Source organism: Anser brachyrhynchus (genome assembly GCF_964034855.1).
Source record: "Anser brachyrhynchus genome assembly, chromosome: 2".
In the NCBI taxonomy this organism is placed as follows: domain Eukaryota; kingdom Metazoa; phylum Chordata; class Aves; order Anseriformes; family Anatidae; genus Anser; species Anser brachyrhynchus.
The window spans coordinates 160,273,336-160,295,358 of NC_137695.1; the positions used below are offsets into that span (position 1 = coordinate 160,273,336).

At 54.8% G+C, this 22,023-nt stretch overlaps 1 protein-coding gene and 1 long non-coding RNA gene across 6 annotated transcripts in view; one reads left to right on the top strand and one right to left on the bottom strand.

Annotated features, from left to right (window-relative positions):
* The window catches only part of ZC3H3 (zinc finger CCCH-type containing 3), a 137,796-nt gene that overhangs the window by 105,285 nt on the left and 10,488 nt on the right, over positions 1–22,023 (bottom strand). The window lies entirely within an intron of this gene.
* LOC308189673 lies at positions 451–4,745 on the top strand. The gene is made up of 2 exons (XR_013946508.1): positions 451–2,222; positions 2,514–4,745. It is a non-coding gene; the product is annotated as an uncharacterized lncRNA (long non-coding RNA).

Here is a 22,023-nt window from a genome sequence, read left to right on the forward strand (position 1 = left end):
GAAAGAAAAGGTTGAAAATTTTGGCCGGTTTTCGGGCGATCTTTACACCTCCAGGACTGGTTAAGAAAACGGTTCAGGAGCAGCTCCCTTTGCAAGCCCCATGCCTTAAATCCCGAGCAACATTACGAAAGCCCTACAAAAAGCAAAGCCAGAGCCTGAATAACAGGCAAAAAACCCCCCAGCCCCGGTCATGCCCCTCTTCCTGCTGACCACGAGGGTCTTTTGCTGCTTCTTTTGACTCTTTCCCCACCGCTATTTCACAGGGAAAAAACCCTTTTCTGCCGGAAAAATCGCTCAGGTTTTGGAGACGCACGGAGCAATCGCAGACTCATCGTGCCCCCTAGAGGGGACCGCGGCGGGTCCCCACTGCTCCAAGGTCCTCAGACACCGGGGTCCTCATCGCATCGGGGTCCTCGTGTGCCGCAGCCCGCTGCAGTTTTGGCTCTGAATTTGAAAAAAAAAAAAAAAAAAAAGCGGGGAGAAAGAGGTGGGGGAACGCAAAACTTGGCCAAAGAGGCCGGGGGTGGGTGCGCACCGCTCGGCATTTCGCTCTCCGGTTGGATGCGTTCATAAATCCCGGCCTGATCCCAACCTCAGGGAGCCCCTTGAAGGCCGTTTCTTGATTTTGATGATTTTTGAGTCGAGATCTGTGCAGAGTTCATCGCCCTGAGTGCTTGGGGGAGCCAGTGGTGCTGAGCTGAGCCCTGCTACTTCTAAAAATCATCCAGAAATGACGCCTGGAGGGTGCGCCCTGTCTCTCCCCTGGGCTGAACCCCGCAGAAAAGCCCCTTTGACCTTAGGAGAAGCCATAAACCCTCCACAAACCCTCCACAAACCTCTCCCTGTGCCACCCCGGTTTGGAAAGACGCTGAGTCTTTCCAAAGATGCTGAGGGGGGGGTCTCAAATAGGGAAGATCGGGGACACGGGGCTCCCAAAGGGCCACGCAGCCCGGATCCACGGTCCCCATGCCGTGGGGGCAGAGCCGAGCCCTTCCTCCGGGCTCCTTCCGCTGAGTGCCCCAGGCTCGCTCTTAATTAAGCGTGGCTAATCAGACACCTGGATCTGGCCGGCCCTATTGCATTCCCTGGGGTAAAAGGAGGCAGGGGGGGGAGAGGGAAAAAGCCAACCCCCGTGGCTCGTGTGCCTCCTGCAAGCTGCAGCTGGCCGGGAGCTGCTGAGCGGCGACCCAAGGGGACGGCCGGGACCCAAGGGGCTGACCGAGAGCTCCCCGTTCCTTTCTGAGAGCTTTGGGTCGAGCCCAGGGAATAAAAGGGAGGCGCAGAGGTGTGGGTGGTGCTGGGGGAAGCCTCCTTTTGGTGCTCAGCGACACGGGTTCGGGAGAGGGCACCCAAAAAGCCCTCGTCGCTACGAGGACGAGGGGATCCCCGAGGCGATAGGGGCTGGGAAAAAGGAAAGCAGCTCCCAAATCAGAAGGACACGTCCCCAAGAACTTTGCAAACCTATTGTTAAATTTGGGAGGCGATCTTCGGGGTTTATTTGACGTAGAGGAAGAAGCTGAATCCCAGAGACCCTCGGCCAACCCTCAACGCCCCCGCGGTGCAGCAGATAAAGGGGACAGAGACCAACAGGCTAATTCCTCCAAACCCGAGGAGAAACGTCCAAGGAGCTGCCTCGAAAGCCCCTCCGGACACGGGGCAGACACGCACGGGGACACCTGATTTGGGGGGAAAACCTGCCAAAAGGCGACCGTCCCCAAGGCGAGCATGGGCAGGGACTTCACCCGGAGAAAAGGAGGAGGGAGCAGGGCCGTAGCCGTACCACCGTGCCCTTCATCAGCCCCCGCAGCTAATTACAACTAATTACCCTCCGCAGATTGACGGACAGGGTTTGGGGGCAGGCCCCAGGGAACCAGAGGAGCCAAGAGGCGAATCAACCAGGGGCTCGGGGTGAGATCACGAAAGCAAAAAGGTGACCGAGGGAGGCGTCAGGCAGCAGATCCGTGCTTAACGGCGCACGGCTCCCCGGCGGCGATCCGTGCCGGGGCCTGGCCTCTCCTTTAATTTACGGCAATCGCATCTGACTCGAGACTTCAGCCACGGATTCCATCGACGGGAGGCATTCAGAGGGAACCTTAAAATGGGAAAGGCACCTGTGAGGGGCGCGAGAAGCTTCCTGAAGCCGCGGCGGGGAGGCCGGCGTGCCGGGCGCGCGGCGGATGCCAAGCGGGACGGCTCCTGCGGGGACTCGCACAAAAAAAAATGTAAGCGCCGTCCCGAGCCAAGCCGGGTAAAGATAGCTCCTGCCCACCAGAACAAACCTTGGGCTGAAGTTTCCCTTTCTGCCCCCGGTCCCCGTTTCGCCTTCTCGCCCCCGGCGAGTCCCAAACGTCGGCCGGGCGAATCCCCCCCCGGGGCAGAAAGGATGAGGTTGGGAAGCGGGTTGGGAAGGGATAGGGTTACCCCGCGGGGCTGGGGCTCGCGGGCAGCTGCCGTTCCCTCCCCTCGTTTTCTCACAGGCGGTTAATTGGTAATTTTCACCACGCTGGCTGCAGGCATTTGCTGTTAGATACGGCCGCGAAAAAAGAAGAGGCGGAGAGAGGGCAGGGCGAGCGGGTGCTTTCGCCGAGGCTCCCGGCCGAGACCTTTCCAGAGAAGCCACTTTCCAGGAGTGAAATCCATCGGCTCGAGGCCCAGCCCCAAGGAGGAGCGCTTCAGGACGTCCCTGGTTCGTTTTTCCACCCGGGAGGAGCCGGTGACCGGAGAGGGGCAGAGCCGTGGCACCGCCAGGCCGGCGCTGGAGACGTGCGAGGGGCACAAGCGGCACCGCGGAAAAAGTCCGTGCGTGATGCTCCTCAGATGTTCTTCGCCCCTCGTGGCACGTGAGCCGAGGGAAAAGCGACCCGTTAACGGGGGACAACTTCCCAGGAGGAAAGAAAATACGGAGAACAAGCAGCACGGGGAGAAAAGTAAGAATTAATGAGAGTTGCAACTACTCCAAGTGCTGCTGGAGCAATAAAAAGAGCCTGTGTGCTCCTACAAGGAGCTACAACACCTTCCTATGCTTCACACATCCCCCTGCAGCCCATGGTTTCAAGGGTGCAAACGCTCAGGGACAAGGATGCTCTTGATGGTGTGTCTGCAGCCCCGATGCTATTTCAGCAACGTAAATAATAATAACGCAACAATCACCTTGAGCCACGACGCTCCCTTAGCCTCTCCCTGCCCTCTCCACCTACACACGCTCGAGCAGCCTCAAAAAGAAAATAAAACGCTCGTTCTCTCCCCTTAATCTCTATTCTCGGCATCCTGCAGGACAGTTTGACGACGGCAATGATCCCGATGAGCTGCCGGAGCACCGCGGCCGCGCGATGTAACCGGGTCGCTCCGGCCACCCCGACGCCACCGGCACGAACACGCTTCCCCAACCCAAAATTTTGTTCTGGAACAAGCCGAGAGGCGGCAGCGGATCTGGGAGCGCAACGATGGGGGGATATTTTGGGTCGGTTGGCTACCAGAAACTTTACCCAAGCCGAAAAGGGAAAAGCCACGCTGCCTGCAAACTGCCCCGAACGACATAAAGGGGATTGCCGTTGCAAACTGCACCCCCGTTACTGCACCCAGCCCTTACCTGCGTGGCTCACCCCGCTCCAAAACCTTTATTTGAAGCATCTAAAACGTCCTGAAGAAAGGGAGAAGCTGGAGCCAAGGAGAGCGGGGCTGTAAAACCGGAGGCAGCGATGCCCCTCCTAATTCTGGCCGCGTCCCGGTCCGTGCGTAACCTCCCTGCCCACGCGGGGCCGAACACGTGCACCTCCTTCCTCAGCCTTGGGGCTAAAAATGTGACCAGCCGCCAGCCCTCAGAACGAATGGGGGTTGTTTCACGTGCTGACACCCAGCCCGCAAGCACGGGACCTCCGGGGGGACAGCCCTCGGCCACCAGCACCCGGCTTGTCTCGGCACTCTGAATTCGGGGCGCTGCCTTAGCACCTTATTTAGGCAGTTACCCGAACCTTTACCGCCGCGTACCCTGAAAAACAAACCTCTGAAGTTCTCCAGTTTCACCTGTAGCTACCCTTAAAAAAATCTGGTGCCTCGTCCACGATCACACGAGGGTTTTGGGGAGCAGATTTCCAAGCTGCCCGTCCGGCGAAGGCTGTTCCTGCTGCTCCTCTCCTGCTGCCCCTCTCCTCTCCCTGCCCGTCCTGTGCACGGGGACGTGATGCTTCTTCCTCCGAGCTCTGCTCCTGCTCTGCACAAAAACCCCCCTGAGATCCCACCGGCGACAAGACCTGAGAGCGCTGCGCGTATTTTTTCCCCCCGGTTCAGGCGCAAAGTACTTGGCGCTCTCCCGGAGGGCGGCTTTTTCCCTACAAGCCCCAACAGCTAGGAAATAACAAACAGAACTGCTCCCTTTGTCGGGGTGATGGGGAGGAAAGGGAGCGGTGACCCGGAGCTGAAATCATCTTGGAATAAATGAAGAGGATGAACCGTGCTCGGGGCTCGTGCGGCACTCGCTGCCCTGCCCCATCACACGGGGGAAAAGCTGCAGGGACAGCCCGGAAGAGGATGAGACATCCAGGAAAGAAAATAAGGGAGAGGTGAGGGGGGGAAGAGGGACTCCTCCGCGCGGGACTTCGTAGGTTACAAGGAAATCCTTCCAAGAAATTCAGGCGGAGAAAGGGGACAGGTGGCAAAGGGGAGGCAGCATCCTCCTGCTGCTTCTGGCGCCCCGCACGCACGGCCCTGGCCCGAAAAAGCTTTGCTACGCGTTGAAAACCAGGGGGGGGGGGAAAATTGCTCCAGCCCTGGCAGCAAGGTTTCGAGGTGTATTTGGCAGGGAATTACCTCGACGTGACCACGCTGCCGGGGTGCTGCTGCTGCTTTCTGCTTCTCGGGCAGCCCGGCCCCAAAGGATGCTCCCCCTGCTCTCAGGGCACAGGCTGGGGACCGCTGGCCGAGGGCTTTAGCCCCGAGCTTGCCCCCAAGTAGCCACATCCCGTCCCTGCCGATGGTGTGGAAGAGGCACCCAAAAATCCCTCAGGGCCAGGGCGATGAACGCGCAGCTCCTCGGGGCTTCGATGTGCGCTTGCTTCTGGGAAGGGAAATTCAGAGAAAATCCCATCTCTGGGAAAAGACTCGCTGACGGCAGAGAAAAGCAACATTTTGACTGCCTAAACCCAACCGTGCCCCAATTCTAGGCTAAAAAGGACAAAGTCGGTGCTGCTCCCTGCAGCCCTTCTCCGCTGCTCGATGCCAGGCCCTACCGCTTGCTTCTGGACCGGCAGCTCCCCTATAAAGGGCCTTGCTATCCTCCCCTAACACTTCTAATCAGAATTTTTGGAGTAATGAAGGCTTAGCCTGATTTTTTTCAGAGGGAAAACGGCACAGACAGGGGCGACGCTCGCCCAGGGGGGCAGAGAAGAGCAGCAGCGTGCTCACACCCGCGCCCAGGGGGGATGCTGCAGGTCGGCGCATCCCCGACCAGCACGGAAAGCGGGACCCAAAGGCACGCGTAACCCATCTCGGCAAACGCTTAATTCACGTTTCCGCCGCTTCCCTCTTCCCCGGGACAGCCAGAAGGGGCTCGTCGCGGACAGCCGGTGGGACGCAGGTAGCGCCGTGCTCCGGGACGCGGCCATCCCGTCGCGCTCCGCTCTGGGGTTTGAGCTGCCACGGAGGGCACGGCTCCGTCTGCCCGGCTGCCGGAGGTCGGCCCTATAATTCAGCCGAACGGGGGAAGCCGCGGCGGGGTGTCGAATGATTTAAAGCATCGCTCGCCCCCGCCCCTGCCCCCGGCGCAGGGTGCCACCTGTTAGCGGCTGGGGCCTGAGAAAATACCCAGGAATGAGCAGAATCCCGGGGCGCGCAGCTCCGCTCCACCAACTGCGGTAAGGAAGAAGCTGCTAATGGCTCCTCGCTTGCTCCAGGGATTAGGTCATAGCTCAAATCGGATTCCCGAGGAATGGGGTTAGCGCGTTCCCCGCGAAGGGGCTGGGTGCACGCAGCGAGCTTCCCAGCACCGAGAGCGAGCCGGGCGCCGCGGCAGCGTGGGGCCACGCGGCACGGGCGAGAAAAACCCGAGGGATTCGCGTGGAGGAGCCCGGTAACAGTTTGCTGGGGGTCAGGCAGCTCTAAAGGTTCCCCCAAGGTTTCCCCCGAGGTTTCCCCCGAGGTTTCCCCCGAGGTTTCCCCCAGGCCAGCTCCCCGTTTTCACAACCCCTTCGGTCCCCCAGGGCGGACACGCGCCGGCCCCGTGGGTACGGGGGCTATAGAGAATTGCTCGGAGAACTGGGAAGCTCTGGGCTCGGAGGCAGAAAAAAGATAAATGGGAGAGGGAAAAAGAGGAAAAAAAAATGAAATGGAAGAGAAAGGAGTAGCCAGCAAATACAGCTGAAGTTGGTGGAAATCAGAGAAGCATCGCGTAATTCTCATTATTTACGACTCCGTCTACAATTACCGGACCCTGACTGCTCTGTGCAGTGATAAAACACCAAAACCAGGATGGCTGCGACTTGACCACGCTTTCCTTTAATGCTCTCCCCAAAAAGGTCCCTGCACCTCCAGCTGTGGGCTCACCACGGGTTTGTATCACAGCACTCGGGTCCGGCCGCCCTCCAGCACCGCTCGGCTGCCCGCGGACCAAGCAGGTGCCAGCCCCCAAAAACACCTCTCCCCCTCGTCCCACGATGCAGACGCCCCTCCCACCACCAGGCACAACTTCCCCCATTAAAATAACATTCCCCTAAACCCTAAGAGAAGGGTTTGAGCACTCGCGAAGGGCTCGGATCCATCACCGTGATGGATGGTCCCCGACGGCCCGAAGCAAATCAAAGCCATCGTTCATTTTGATCGCCGAGGTTGTCCCTCCGGGGCTCGAGGATGCCTCTGCTTTCACACGAGGAACACCAGGAGCTCGCTGACACCACGGCCAGAAGAACAACGCGAACAAGCTAGAAAAGATTTTGTTTTTTTAAACGGACTTTTACCGCTAGCAAAGCGCCCCCGCGCTGCGGTTCAGACGAACCAGCCTTAACGGTGAAAACTTTGCGGAGATGAAAAAAAAATTATTAAAAAACTCACACGGAACATTTCCAGGAAAGCCAAAAGAAAAAAAAAAAAAGAGTTGGCCTCCATTTAGGCCGGTACCTAAACCTTTTTTATTTGAAGTCAGCACTTCTGAAACACGGCCGTGAGCGCAGCGCAGAGACTCTCGGCTGCTCGGGAACGTCACCTGTCAACGCCTGCTCCCCAGGCGCACTTAGAGGAGAGCTGATCGGCACTGATGTCCCCATCCCGTAAATATTTCAAAGAAAAACCAATTAACACCGCCGCTGCTCCAGTGCGCTTCACAAACAAACTTCCCCGACTCGAAGAAAGCTGAAGAAAAGCAAAGAAACGGCGAGGCTCTCAGCGCCGAGACGCTTCGACGCTTTCCTCTCTTGCTTGGACGCAGCAGGGACACCAAACCAAAGCAGCCTGTCCCCAGGGAATACAGGCTGGGACCCACAAATAGGTCCCTGCATCCCCTACACAGGTCCTTGCATCCCCTACACGCCTCTGGCCCATCTCCTGCAAGACCCCGAGCTCCCCCAGCTCCCCATTCTCTGTCTCCTGTCCTTCGCCCATCCTCTCGTCCCCACGTTGTCCTCTCGATCTCAAAGCTTCACGTTGTAGGTGAAGAACCTACAGGCAAGCTCTGTCCCCGAGTCAATCTGAGTCCCACAGCTCCCAGAGGAAGACAGTGGGGCCAGTGGGGGCTGATTCCCCTTCCCATCCCACCACTAGCAGAGAAATGGTGGGCAACGTCCTCGGGCTCCTTGCGGACCTTTGGAGCAGTGGGAACTGTCGAGCGCTCACCATTATCTGCCTCCAGATCCTCACTTCTTTGGTCCTCATCCCTTAACCCCTTTGTTTTTCTCCCTGTTTTTAGCTCCCCAACACCCCTCTGACCCTACAGGAATAAAAACAGCCAGAAGGGGGTATCCAGAAGCAAAGCAATGGGAAGCACACGTGGGATTTCCTGAGCCTGATGCACATCGGGCGTTCAGTAACATCAGAACCACCCCCCAAGGACCCGACCCCACAACCTCAGTCCGTCTGTTGATACTGAGATGGGCCAGGCACAAAAACCAGCCGGGAGCATCCGATTATTTAGCAGAGGGGGCTGGAGCCGGGACACACGGCCCCACGCGTGCGTTATCCGAGGTTAACGCACGCGTGCCGGAATTGCAGAGCCCGGCGCGCGCACGTTTCACGCAGGTACAGCCCTAACCTGGTCACGCTCACACGAAGGCTGCAGCCCTCCCACGTACACCTGATCCACCTTTAAACGAGACCGGTGCTCGGGTTTTATGCTGGTTTAGCTCTTTCGGAGAGCAATCTGATTGCTTTGGTTTGAAAACAAAAAGATTTCTCGTCCCGGTCCCCTCCCGCCGCCGAGGCAGGCGGCGAAGCACCGTGGCCAATGAGTTATTGTGCGTGAGCCGAGCCACTTAAATGGGGGGAAAACACATTATTCGAACGTTTCTCACGGCTTTGTGCAAATAGAGTTTCCCTCGGGTCTTCTGTGAGGTTAGGAGATTGCAGGACCAACTGAAATATGGCAGCACCCAGTGCAGGGGCACGCGGCATGGACACGGGGAAGTCCCGGTGACGGTCTGGGTGCTCTCAGCACGACCAGCTCTCTGAAAACCAGGTTCCTCTCCAGGAACACCACTGCCGAGAGGGAGCTGCAATCCTTTAAATACCAACGTTGGCGTTGTGTTACTCTTTTAACGAGGTATCTAACATTTTGGGGTTGTATAAATATCTCTGCCCGGTGTTCAGACGCTTCCCAAGCATCTCCAAGGCACGGTCTTGAGTAGCCAGCCCCAAACTAGCCCTAGAGCTGGGTAAATAATTTAGGCTGTGAGGCTCTGGACCTCACAGCATCCTACCTAGGGCACTCTCAGTGCTTTTAGTCTTCAAAAAGTAAAGATCCAGGGGCGTCAGCTCCTACAGCAGTATCACAGAATGGCTGAGGTTGGGAGCGACCTCTGGATCTTCTGCTCAGTTACAGCAATTGTCAATTACTGTTGTTGTCCTCTGATCAATAGCTGGTTTTATTTGCGTGTTGCGGGTTCGAGGACGAAGTCCTTGGCAGAAGGACTGGGATCAAGGATCTCAGAAGGACTTGGGCTCAAGGACTAAGTCACTTTGGCAGAGGAACAGTCATATCTGGCGTCACATTGACATGAGCAAGTCCCCAAACCCCTCTGAGCCAGCAATAGAGGAGCCTCCAGCAACCGCTCTTTTCAACTGCTTGCACCTCAGATGGCCAAGAGCTGAGGTGGTAGCAAACACCACCATCAAGTTGTTTTAGAGGGGACTTTGTGCCCACAGGTCCCTCAGCACCTGCCTTTGCTCCCATAACACGGGCAGAAAAACCGAAGCACACCCCTAAAAGGATTTAGCCCACGGTCACAAAGGGGCATCAGCAGAAACACGTATTAATAACAAAATCTTCTGGCTCCTAGCCCGCTCCGTCAGGTCCCTTCCCCTCCTCCAATTATTCAGGCGGCCAAAACGCCTGCCTCCGTCCTTGAAAAGTAGGTTGGAAGTGGCTTGAAAACGAGTTGCAACAACACCAGCCAAAAACTGTAAGGGTCCACCGACGCAGCCTGTAGGGTTGTCCATAAAACTCAGTCCAACAGCAGTGAGGGGGCTTGTTTTTTTTTTTCATTTTAATCAACTCTAAACGTATTCGAAGGACACTCCCTGAGTCTTACGGGGATGTCTGGTAGTTAGATTTAAGAGTCGTCATGGCAGAGCAGATGGTACAGAACAAGAACAGCAATTCCCCACTTTCTCTTGCTGGCCCTGGACCTGTCCGAGTCCCCGGCTGACCCCGGTTTTTACCAAAAAAGTTTCTTTGCTTTGTTTTAAAACTTCACGCATCTGCGCACACCGAAAATAAAAATCGCATCCAGCACTTTTCACGCAGCTGCCACGTCAAATTATCCTCTCGGGGCCGTGTGTCAGGCGCCATCTCCTAAACCTGGGGGCTGTTTTCGTGGCAGGAGAGGCAGACTTGCAGCCCTCATCCCACCAGTGACCTGAATGTGGTGGGAGGACGTTGGCTGGCGGAGCTGCAAGAAACACAAACAGCCCCTGAAAAGTTTCTGACGTTCCTTCAGCATTTTATTCCAGCCTTAAATAACGAGCGATGCTCGAGAGCACCTCAGAGCAAGCTGCAAACGCTGCGCGGAGTCCCAGTTCTCCCATAAAGGTGTTATTAACGCCGCTTTCCAAAGAGAAGAGGAAAAATAAAGCCTCAATTACACGACTCGCACGAAGCGAGCAAATTCTGGCCCGCTGCGTAAAAGCCCTGCCTCAAAATAAGAGAGGAATCTCCTTCAGCATCCTTTTCTTCTACGTGTTTCTGGGCTCACCTGCTCCTTGCAGCAGCTCACCTTTATTCTTTCTGAGAAGCAGCAGGTGATGACTTGAAGGACTAAAACTGATTTGGTCATTTATTGGCCAACAGGACCGTGGCCAGCGGGCACAGAAGGAGGACGAGTCCCGGAGATGCGTTTCCTCCCGCCCGGAGACGTCCCCGTGATGGGGGCTGGCAGGGCGAGAGGCTGCCAAGCCTCAGCGGAGCCGGTCCGAGCGCTGGTTTCCCCTTCCCATTACCTGGCGCAGGTGAAATCCTTTCTCAGAGCTGAAAACTCAATTTGGTCTCTGACATCCCAGGTGCAACGGCTCACACGCGCGCTAATCGGCACTGGCATGGGGTGACAGCCCCCAGCAGCGAAAAAAGCCAGGCTCAAATCAGGTCAGAAGAAGTAACCTCAAGAATAAGACACCGAGCACCTATATTAGCATTAATCCCTATTAATCCCTCTACCTTCACCTCTCACCATCCTTCCTCTGGCTTTTTGGAAGCTGCCTTAGGATCCAAAACCCGAAGCCTCGTCGGTCCTTGCGTCATCCCCGTGCACCGCTCAGGCTGAGCCGTTCCCAACAGCTCTCCCGCATAGGAAACGCTAACGAACACCCAACCAAGTGAAACTCCTCCGTCCCCACGTCGTCCAGCATTCACTCATCCTCTGATAGGGTCTTGCTGATGCACAAGGGCAAATTTCAAACGGGAAAGCCGCTGTAATCCTTCACCGCTGCTCAGCACGATGGGCACCGGTGACGGCGTTGCGTTGGCACGGCGCTCAGATTCGGCTTCCACACTTCAGACAGGAGGTGAAGCAGGTGGAAAGCATCTGATGGGGTGCATCAGGAACCTAGGACTGAAGGAAGCTGCACTGCTAAAGCCAGGAAAGACGAAAGGACAACGGGGTAAAAATCCACAAATCCTTAAAAGCCAGCTACAGCAGGGAAGGGCGTCCTCCCTCCTTGACCACCGACAAAGCAACGATGAACTTAACGGTGGCAGACGTGTAGCAGGGAATCTATGAAAGAAGTACAAACAACGGGGCCAAACAGATTATCTAGAGGGGACGTGGAGCATCCATCATTAGAGGTCTTCAAGATAAGGTTGGATGCCCACCGGATGGGAATGATGGAGATAAGTGGCTGTGCCTCGAGCTGGGGAGAGACCAGATGGTGTCCTAGGTCCACCCCAGCCTTTTTTTTTTTTTAAACACTATTTTATGTCTTGGTATTGCTGTTCTCGCTCACCAGAGAAGCCTTCCAGGAGAGTTAAATCCTTTATTTACACGATAAGGCACAGATGAGTGAGGAGCGGAGTCAATAAAACAAGTTGGAGAGAACTCTTCCTAGCCCTGAAGCTGCCAAAGAGAGGAGAGCATCCGTCCTCATCGACCCGCCGACACCTTCAGCCAACCCTCCAGCAACAGCGGGAAAAGACGAAGGGTTTTAACCTTTCGAGAGGGAGCCATGTGCAAAACACCCTCAGCTGTAGATCAGTGCTGTAAATCGGAATGGAAACGAGAGGCGGGCATCGCTGCTCGTGTCACCGGAGCACTTCCAACCCCAAACAATAAAACACGAGGCACTACAAAGACAAATCACTGAAATGACAACCTGTCAGCGCTGCCATCAGCTCAAGACCTTGCAGGGAGAAAAGATAGGAGAAAGAGAAGGGAAAATCCTCTCCCGAGAAGGATGAGTTACTTTTCTCCAGGGAGCTCGCACGAGACAAGACAGCACGGAGCTCGTTCACCTCTTCGATCAAGGGTTCGCGTAACACACTCCTGCAGACATCTGTAATTCCCGTTCAGCTCTGCTTGCTCTTCCCCCGAATCACTTTTTTTTCTTACCTTGACTACTTTCTTGTCCAGAATTTACAGAGCAAGCAAATCCCCAAAAACACCTAAGGCACGAAAATGACTCTCGATAGCAGATAACGCCGTCGGTGCGGGAGCAGCAGCTTCCTCCCCTTTACGGAGACATCCTTTTTCTTGCACCAGAAGTCATTTAAACGTCAAAAGAGGAGAAATATGTCAATCTGACTGCCTATCAGGCGGCTTAGTGAAAAGTTTTTAAGAGCTATTGACAACAAGTCCACTTCTGCCTCGGACGCGGAAGGCCGCGCCGCTCCATTAAGCAACCCAACCACTCTGCTCCCATGAATATTTAAAAGAGAAAAAGCAAAGCATTAGGCAGCCACGCAGCTCGGGATGTGCACTAACCTCTTCGGGAAGGACAAAGGAAGTGTCAGCACACACAAAGTGCCTGGTGTGGTGTCCAGCCTGCAGAGGGTGATGCGGAAGGGGCAAGGTCCTCGCCCCCCGTACCCACTTTGTGTAAAACCAGCCTTTCCCCAGCACATTCAGCACAAGAGGCTCTGAACTGATTCCATATCGAATAGGTATTCAGGGAGATAAAATTAGGAGGAAAATGTCCCTTTGGTTTAAAGGTAAGACTGGGAATCATGAAAGCACTGCACAAATGAAAGGAAAACTCTTTGAGCCGATATTTCCTATCAAAAATTATCAGAAAGCCTCAAAAATCTGGGACCACACGCAGCCAGGTAAGAAATTAAAGTAAATCTGAGTACTCGGAAAAAGAAATCAAGTTGCAGGTCTAAGTTTCCAAACCACAGCCTGCTGCTCAGCACGAGCCACGAGACAAGAGGGCATGTAAGCAAGAGAGCGCGGATCCCGTACAGTAAATGCGATCCGAGGCCGTCCCACTCTTTGGAAAAAGGAGCTTGCAGGTTAACTCATGTGCTAAAGAAAGCTCCTTTTCACCGAAGCCTTTAAAACACAGAGGAGCCAAAGAGCAGCTCCCCTGAAAGCCAGAAATGCCTAGACTGGAAATCCTTGAAGTGGGAGAGCAAAGCTGGAAGGCCACGGTGCGAAGGGAATGGACTCGCTCTCAGCACTGCTCAGCCTCGGAGCCCACGAGACAAGAAGAGATAAAAGGAGCTGCCCGCTTTAATATATATTAAAAAGCGCAGGAACACACCAGGCTGCAGATTTACTGCCTGTCACTAGCGGAGGTTTAACATCTTGATTTCACGCTGGTATTCTTCATTAGGTTTTTATTACCGGGCTTTGCTTGTTTATGTCGCCGCCGTCGCGCTCAGGTGGGAATCGGAGGGGCTTCATTCAGAAACGTCTTCAAGCGGAGCCGTGAAACAGCCCCGCAGCAAGGTGCTCGCTGCCTTCCCACTGCCGGCTGATCGCAGAGGAGGCAGCAAGGATGAGGGCAGCTGAGCAAAGCGACCAGCCACAGCCTCAATGTGCGGATGCTGGGGAGATGCGGTGGGGATGGAGAGGGGAAGAAGCGCCGGGAGATGAGCAAAGCCATCCCCTGCGGTCCACGCTGAGCTCCGCTCGCTTGTCCCCGTGTCTTTGGTACCATCCGAGTGCCTGGTGTAAGCTGGCATCCTCCTCAGACTCTCCCCAAAGGGTCTTTTTTACAAATTAGAGCAGAATGATAAACTTGAAGGGGGGCATTTTTGAGTTAATGATGCCTGGTGAGCCCAAGGGACCGGGCTGTTTTACACGCACCTAGGAAACAAGATGCAATTAGTTCCCAAAATCAAAGCTCAGCCAGGGCGAACAGCTCAAACTGACAACTCGGTACCGAGATCGGGATCTGTCCACGTCACACACAGTCACAGAAAGCAGACAATGTCCCCAAAAGCAGCCCCAGCTGCCCCATGCCGCAGCTCAGCAAGCAGCAGCCCTGGTCCCAGAGGTGTCCCGGAGGCCAGACGTCCCCCCAAATGACAGCTACAGCACGGGGGGCGCTCGGGAAAGCAGCGGATGGGGATGGATGTGCCGTAAGCCATCAGCTGGGAAGGGAAAATTGCAAATGTGAGAGCTCAGGCTGCGTATCTGGGGGTATTTCCATGTCCTCGCTAAGGCTCTGGCCCCAAGAGACAGGCTGCACGCAGCCCTGTGAAACCCAGAGAAGGCAGGGCAGCTTTTTGGTGCCCCCACGTGGATCCAGGAGCAGAAAGAAACACATCCGCAGGGCACAGGATGCGTTTATCACGCTCTCAATTTCTTTTCCTTCCTTTCCCTTCCCCATGTAAGCTGTCCATCAGCCACTCTGGGGAGGAACAAAACCCATCGGGAGGAACAAAACCCATCTCCCGTCCCTGCTCCTCCCAGCAGGGCGAACTGAAAGCCACGAGCGGGCAGTAGTGGGGGATTTGCCTCCCCATTTCCAAGGGCAGGGCCATTTCTGCATAGCCCTAACGCTATCCGGAGGATTTATTTGCATCCCTCGTTCAGGTTAAGGACTTTTTATAAGTCAAGGAAAGGACAAGTTGGCACCGAGCTGCACCACCCGGACGTGGGTACCCCTTCAACTGACTTGTACGAGTATTTGAAGGATCTCCAGACCAAAACTTGGAGACACGGCTTCATACAAGGCACAGATGTTGCCCTTACTGCATATATAACATCTAAATATTGTGCCTAAGCTCAAAGAAGCACACCACAAACCCTAGCTGTTCACAAGCCCACCCAGCTGCTGGCTGGTCAGTATTTCTGCATCGTCCTTTGGCCAGATTTTCCACCGCCAGCTCTTCAGGACACCGAGTACATCAACGGGTTGGCGCCTTCTGGTTGTACAGGGCAATTTGCAGCCTTGGCACCGCACGAATAATGGCACAGAAGAACAACACGCACAAAATGAAGCCAGCCCTAGCCACAGGGGGGCTACCGCAAGGCGATCGTGCGAAGTGGAAGGCTCGGTTTTGTAAATACAACACTGAAGTCCTCTTCTGCTGCGGTCAAGGTCAACTCAGACCTAGAGGACCTCAATTACAGGTCCCCTCGAGCAGCGAAGTGAAGTAGTTGGGTCTCCTGCTTTGGTCCTCGCCTTCACATCCAAGAGCACAGCATTGTCATCACCTCCAAAGAGTGCTTCTTCTTCATGACAATGCTCCAAAATCGCCTCCTAACCCAGGATCTTACGACTATTTTCATTCTCTTCAGCAAAGATCAATAAAAGGGCTCTGGTAAAGCATCTCTGGGCTTTCTGTAGGGTCCAAAGCCCTTTGCAGACGTGATGATGAAGCGGCAATCCTGCACCAACCTCGTCGATGAGAACTGCCTCACCGCCAGACAGAAGTTGGATGTTTTTGTCAGTTGGGTTTGACATCACCAACCCCAAATGCTACAAAACCCTGTGAGCTGCAAAGGGACTTGGTTGCTTAACACGAAAATTTTAGCATTGTGGCAGAAAATGTTCCCTTGAAAGCACAGGAACGGACCTCTTGAGGTGCCACCAACCCTCTGCTTGAAGCACGAGCACCACCGACACGAAATCGGGGCAGCTGCAGCTTCATCTACCCAAACCCAAAACACCTCCAAGGGCAGAGACTCCACAGCTTCCCAAGACGAGCCCAGATGAACCACCTCTTCCCATCCTCCTTGAACCGAGATGCCCCAAAGTGGGTATACCAGCACACCAGCGGCCCCCAGCGCCACAAAGAGGGTTAACACCATTCCTACAGCTGCTGGCCATCTTCCTCTTAATGCCGCCCAGTGCAAGTTTATTTTAATTGTTTAAAAATAATAACAACGAATGCTTTGGGCTCTTGCAGCTTAGCATCCAACACAGCCCCAGGCCCTTTTCAGCAGAGCTGCTAAGGAACAACGGGCTTCCAAGAAGACAGGGTCAGGTGCACACTATATTAAGAGTCTGGAGGACACCAGGACGTCAGTGTTTATAGGTTTCCTCAGCTCAGTTTCGGTGTGCTGTGCTTACTGGGACCCGGAGTCCTTGGCAAACGTGAATCCCGTCTTTCTAGAAAGAGACAGATGGCGACGTGCAGCTCCGCGCCATTCCACCATCCAGAAGGAGGCCATCTCTTCTTACAATGAAGAATATTCAAAGTTAAGCACGAAGCCAACAGCTTGCCAAGCCTGGACACTCAACTGGAACAGCCCTTTTCATCCTTTCTAATCTGCATTTTGCTTCTCCAGACATCCCCCTCCAGTTTTGGGTAGCGCAGAGGAGGCAGAGACGCGCTCCCTCCCCAAGGTGGTCTCTTCAGAACAAAACGCACCACGCCAAAGCCCCAAGATTTTTTTTTAAAGCACACGAAGAGAGCCCGTTAAAAGGGCAAAACGTTTTAGGAGCTGGCAAACGTCTTCATGTCTCACGGTTTTCGACTTACCCTTTCCAAAGCATGACGTTAAGAAAACAATCCCACTGTCAAGAAATTGTGTCAATGACAAGTCCCGCTGTTCCACCTCTGAAAGATTTATACCTCAATTCTCCACGAGCTGAATTTGTCTTTTAGGTTGAGCCCTAACTCTGGAATTGAATAAGCGTCATGAATGTGACAGATTAACAGAACGTTAATACAACAGTTCCTGTAGCATTTCACCAAATTCCCCCGCTCGCTTCCCGATGTACCTACAGACACCACAGCCGACCCGTGACACCTCCTTACTCCTGCCCCACAACGTGTTTTTTGCCAAAGCAAGCACTGCAGTTAAGAATATATACGCTACGAAGCGTAAGGGTAAAAGTTTAAGCCCAGACGACTTCACCGGGGCCAGAATTTCACCATCTATTTAAAAAATATATCAACTTACTTCCTCCAGTCGCACACATCTATCTCCCCAGCGCGTGGACCATTTCATCTCAATTTGCAAACATTTTATAGCCTCTTAAATAATTCCTCTGCTTCCTTCGAGCCTCTCATCCTGCAAATACTCGTGATGGAGGCTTTCCCTGGACGTCGGGAACGTCTTGCTCCGAAGACGATGCCGTGAGTGAGACCCCCTGAGCCCCACCGCCGGGGAGGTAAAATTAAAGCACGGCCACACCACAAAAAAAATACAGCTGCCATACCGAAAGTAAATATCAGAGTCCATTACGATGGGAGAGAACCAAACTTTTTCTTTTAAACATTGATTATTCTGGAATAATTAATTAGCAGAGCTGTAACAATACATAAACTTGCCAGCCTCTGACTCTTCTGATAATTTATGCAAGATTCCAGTATCGCTGCGGTTGCCTTTTCCGCTGCCTAATTCAGCATTTTCTTTTTTCCTTATGAAAGCAAGACTCCAGATTTAACTGCTCTAATGCCCTTTTACAGTGTTTGGCGTAGTAAAACCTAACAGCCACTCCAGCACGCCAGCAGGGAAATGATGGATCGCGGAAGCTCGCAGAAGGGGAGCACCGTAAAATGCCCCAGTTAACGTTGAGATAGCCGAGTAAATCTTATTTTAAAAACACACCCCTATACATACACTGAAAGTGGCGTCTCTGATGAACTCGTATCACCCTATCAAATCCCCTCTTGATTTTTCTCATTGATAACAGGTACTTTCACACAAAGCACCTAATAACCAAGAAAAAGCCATCGCCGCTAGATTACGCTCACCAATCACGGGCTACACCTGGCCAAGAAAAAACCCCATTTGGGTGAGGTTGGTCTCATCTTCAAAACGCTTCTACAAAAGATGAGTCCATCTCTTCTTCCAAAAAGCTGTACTGGAGGTATTTGAAGCTGTTTGGAGTTCCTGGGACTCATCCTTCTCACCCCAAAAAGCTCAGAGCTGAGGCTTCCAGGAGATGAAGCGGAGCATCCCGCAGCGGACAACGAAGCACAGCACCTCCAGCAAAGGACGGCAGGACCAACACAGTGAGCCACTGCCCTGGCTCCTTGAGCTGTTTTTTTCATTCTCAGCATGGTTCCCGAGCCAGACTTTCCCTTACACCCCCATAAAACGTGGCTGCTGCTCTCTTGGGGCCGGGAGCCGCGAGTCACGGAGCAGCACCTCACCTTGCGAGCCCTTTTCCTTTTCCACGAGCTGCCCCAGGCTGCAAACGGGGGGCAAACACACACTGGTTGGCTCGGTTTTACTGCAGAGCCCTCACAAGAAACGTTCCTGGGAGGTTTTTTCAAGGCTGAATGGCAGACACGTGCCTGCTCACACTCACTGCCTGGGCGCTCTCCGTCCCACCTAAGGACGGGCTGTCCCGGGACGCTTCCCCGTGCACAGAACAGCACAAAATGCACCATCGGGGGGTTTAACGGGGGGTTTACCAGCCCACATTAAGGCTCCACGTCTGCTCTCCTGCCCTTTTCCCACCAGAGAGCTCCCGAGGGCAGGCTTAGGGGAGGGAATAAGGCATAGGATCGGTTTTGAGGTCAGAGCTGGACACCCAGTTCACCGGCTCTGCTCACACACCCACGCAGCGCCGCTCCGACCCCGAGCGACAGCAAAATCTGCACACGTCTGGGTTATACAGAGGCGTACGAGAGGATGAAACCTTCCTGACGCTCAACTTTCCCCGTGGGCAACAGCAAAACTCCCGTTGACAACTGAAGGAAACGCATTTCCCCGTCCCTCAGCCTAAAGCAGAAACCTGAAACCGCGAAAACTGCTGCACCAGCACGGCGTTGTGGGACTCGTGAGACGCTGTCAGGTCCACAAAGCACTTACCCCAGGTGCACTCCTGCATCTGTTACGTATTCTGGGGGGGGTATTACTCATTTATATCGCTTTGCAGAGCACACGAAGCCCAGCCCGAGCGAGCAGGCGGGTCCTCGGGCGAACAGCTTCCACTTCAGCTCAGCAGCGATACGGGGGGATCGCCGCACAAAGCCCCTGAGTTGTTACAGGGGAAAAAAAAAATCAGATGGAAAAGGTTTGCAAAATCAAAAAAAAAAAAAGAGAGAGAGATACTCGTAAATGGGGATTTGGAGAAGAACGGGAAGCAGAAAGCAGAACAGAGAAACCTACGCAGGTTTTACAGGGAGCCGAGCGTTCGCTGGGGTGGGATTTGGGGAGCTCCGCCGGCGCCGCCGGGGATGCGCTGATCGGCAGCGCCGGCAGCAGCTCGCGGCCAGGGAACCATCTGAAACTTCAACGGTGACCCTGCTGGGGATGCTTCCCGTCACTCTGCACATCAGGAGCAAGGAAACTGCCAGAGGAGGAAGCAAAAGAGAAGAAAATTTTCAAGCTTCAGGTTACTGATCCGTCCCTGTTTCGACAAAGCGCCTTAAATGCCCACTTTTCTCTCTCTTAGTTTTATTTTAAGCACACAAGAAAAGACAATCAAGGGGATAAAAGACAGCAGCACTGAAATTCAGCACAAGTCTGAGCAGCAGGTAGAGCCGGACAGGTCGAAAACTGGTTTAAAACCACCCATAAGCACCCCAGCTTTCTCAGATGCATTCCTTCAGGGTAAGGCTAAAAAAATCTAACTGCAAACCTCACCGTAAAAATAATCACCCTTCAAAACCTAACTGCAAACCTCGCTGTAGAAATAGTGGCAAGGGAAGACTTCCAGGGCTAAGACCTCTTGCTCTGTTTCCTTTTTCTTTTTTTTTTCTTCCTGCGGATCGAGACCAAAGCGGAGACTCGATTTTTCTTCCGCACCGCGCTGTCCCTGCAAGGCCTGAAATCATAGCAAAGGCCCCCCACGGACCTGAAAATATCAAGGGTCAGAGGCAATGAAAGGCTGTCGTACATCCCCAAAGCCCAATATTTCTTCCTGTTAGCGCAGGAATATACTGCTCCCCTGGGACCCACCTGCTACAAACAGAATTTCAGAAGCAAACGGTAGCGGGCACCGCACGAGAGATTCTCTGAAACTGGGGGCACGGGCAGCGAGAGAGGATTTTCAGCATCGAATCGGGCACGAGGCTGAATTTCACAGAAAAAGGGAGAAAGAAGGGACACGGAAAATGAGAATAATGAAATGCAACTCAACGTGGAGAGCCGTGTGGGTTTATATCCATCGCCTGCTGTTCCCCAGACCCTCATCACCGGCCCGAAATTTTCCTCGTGGCAGGGGTCTGCTCACGAGCCTTGCACACATCCACGCCCAGCGGCCCCCTGCTACCTTCAGCTCTCATCCCTGACACGTTTCGACCCAGACGCTCCCCGTATCGCCGCCCCTGCTTCGCCCGCCCCCCCAAAATCCGGACGCCGGAGCGCTCACGCGGAGCTTTTTGGGGAAAAGGCACCTACACGGTGACACCTCCTCGGTTAGCAGAGCTGGCTCCCCTCGCCCGAAGCAGCCCGTTATTTTTAAAAGTGGGCTCTGAAAACAGAAATCCGCTCGCAGGCTCGGGACGGCGTCGCCCGCGAATGCCAAGCGAGGGCAGAAACCCTAAACCGCCGCTTACGAACGCGGACGCCACCGGTGCCGGCAGCGAGCCAACTATGTGAACTTCTCCCAGGGACCCCGAAGGGCCCGGCAGCCGCTCGGCCGGCCTCGCTCCTCCCCTGCTCCCGAGGACGAGGCGGGGAAAGCGAGAAAAGGGAGACCTGGCAGCGCCCCGACCGACGGGCAAGGTCAAGCCACGCACGGCAGCGCGGCCAGTGCTGACGTTACCCCCGCCGGCGCCCGGCAGCGAAACCCCCGAGGATAAACCGGGATTTAATCCGGTTTACCCGGTTCAGATAAACCGGGAAGGATCCGTCCAAAGCCCCGACGAGTGATGGGGAATAAAAGACGTGAGAAGGCCGCGGGGTCCGGAGCGCGTCGTGCGCGACGAGGGCTCCCTTCGAGGGCACGCGTCGCCTCCTCCTGATGGGACCTAAGAGGTCAGCTCGACGCGATCCCAGACGGCAGCCCGCAGCCCGAAGCGGCAACTTCGTGCAACTCACCGAAGAGAAAATCACAAATAAAGCAAGGACGCGGCCAGGAAATAAATCCAAAACCCACGGTGCCCAAGCTGGAACCTCCCCGTCAGAAATATTTACTTCGCTCGGCGCAAAAAGGAACGGGAGACCTCGACTCCAGCCCTGAGATTTTTCGGGGCTGCCAAAGGGACGCAAGCGGCCAGCGCCAATAAAATTAACAGCAGCTGAGCATTCGGATGCCAGCCATACCTCGGCTCCTCGCCGTTTACGCCCCCGTTTACTCCCTCGCACTTGCCCGGGCACGAGGAACGCCGAGCGGCTCGCTCCCTCCGCGCCTGCAGCCGTGACGCGCGGCTCGTGGTTTTGGGCAAGCCGGTAAAAAAAAAAGAGAAAAGGGAGGATTTGTGGTTTGGTTTTTTTTTTTGAGAAGGCGGGTGGAATTAAGGGGGTGTAGAAGCACTTCTGCAGAGAGCAAAATAACGCAAAATTCCTCCGGTTGAGCGCGTTTGCAGAGTCCAGCTGCGGCGCTGGCGGTGGCAACGGAGGACGAGGAGGAGGACGCCAACACAAACTGTTGTCTGACCTCAATCCGGAGCACGGGAATGGCGAAGAGAAGCAAGGAAGAAATATTTCGAAGGACTTTGAAGGGAGGAGGACGCAAACTAGCCTCCTGGCAGCGCCCGGGGTGGACGCCACAAAGGACGCGCTCGCGGCGCCGGGTCCCTAAAAGCAGGAGGAGGTCGCGAGGGCTCAACTCCGGGGGCTCAGCGGCGAAATAATTTAATTCGAGCAAGTCCCCGGGAGGGGGGGGACTAAAGGGCTCCGCCGCGAGCCACGCACGTGCTGCACATCTGACGCCTGTCCTCCGGCTCGCTCAGCAGCGAGAGCCGCACGCCACCGGGCAGGAGCCGGCAGGTCCCAACCCGGGGCGATGCGATTGATGGGGCAGCCTCGAAGCCCCCCCCCTAGCCAGGAATTCCCATTTCACAGCATTTTTATAGCTGGGGGGGGGCAAAAGTCACCA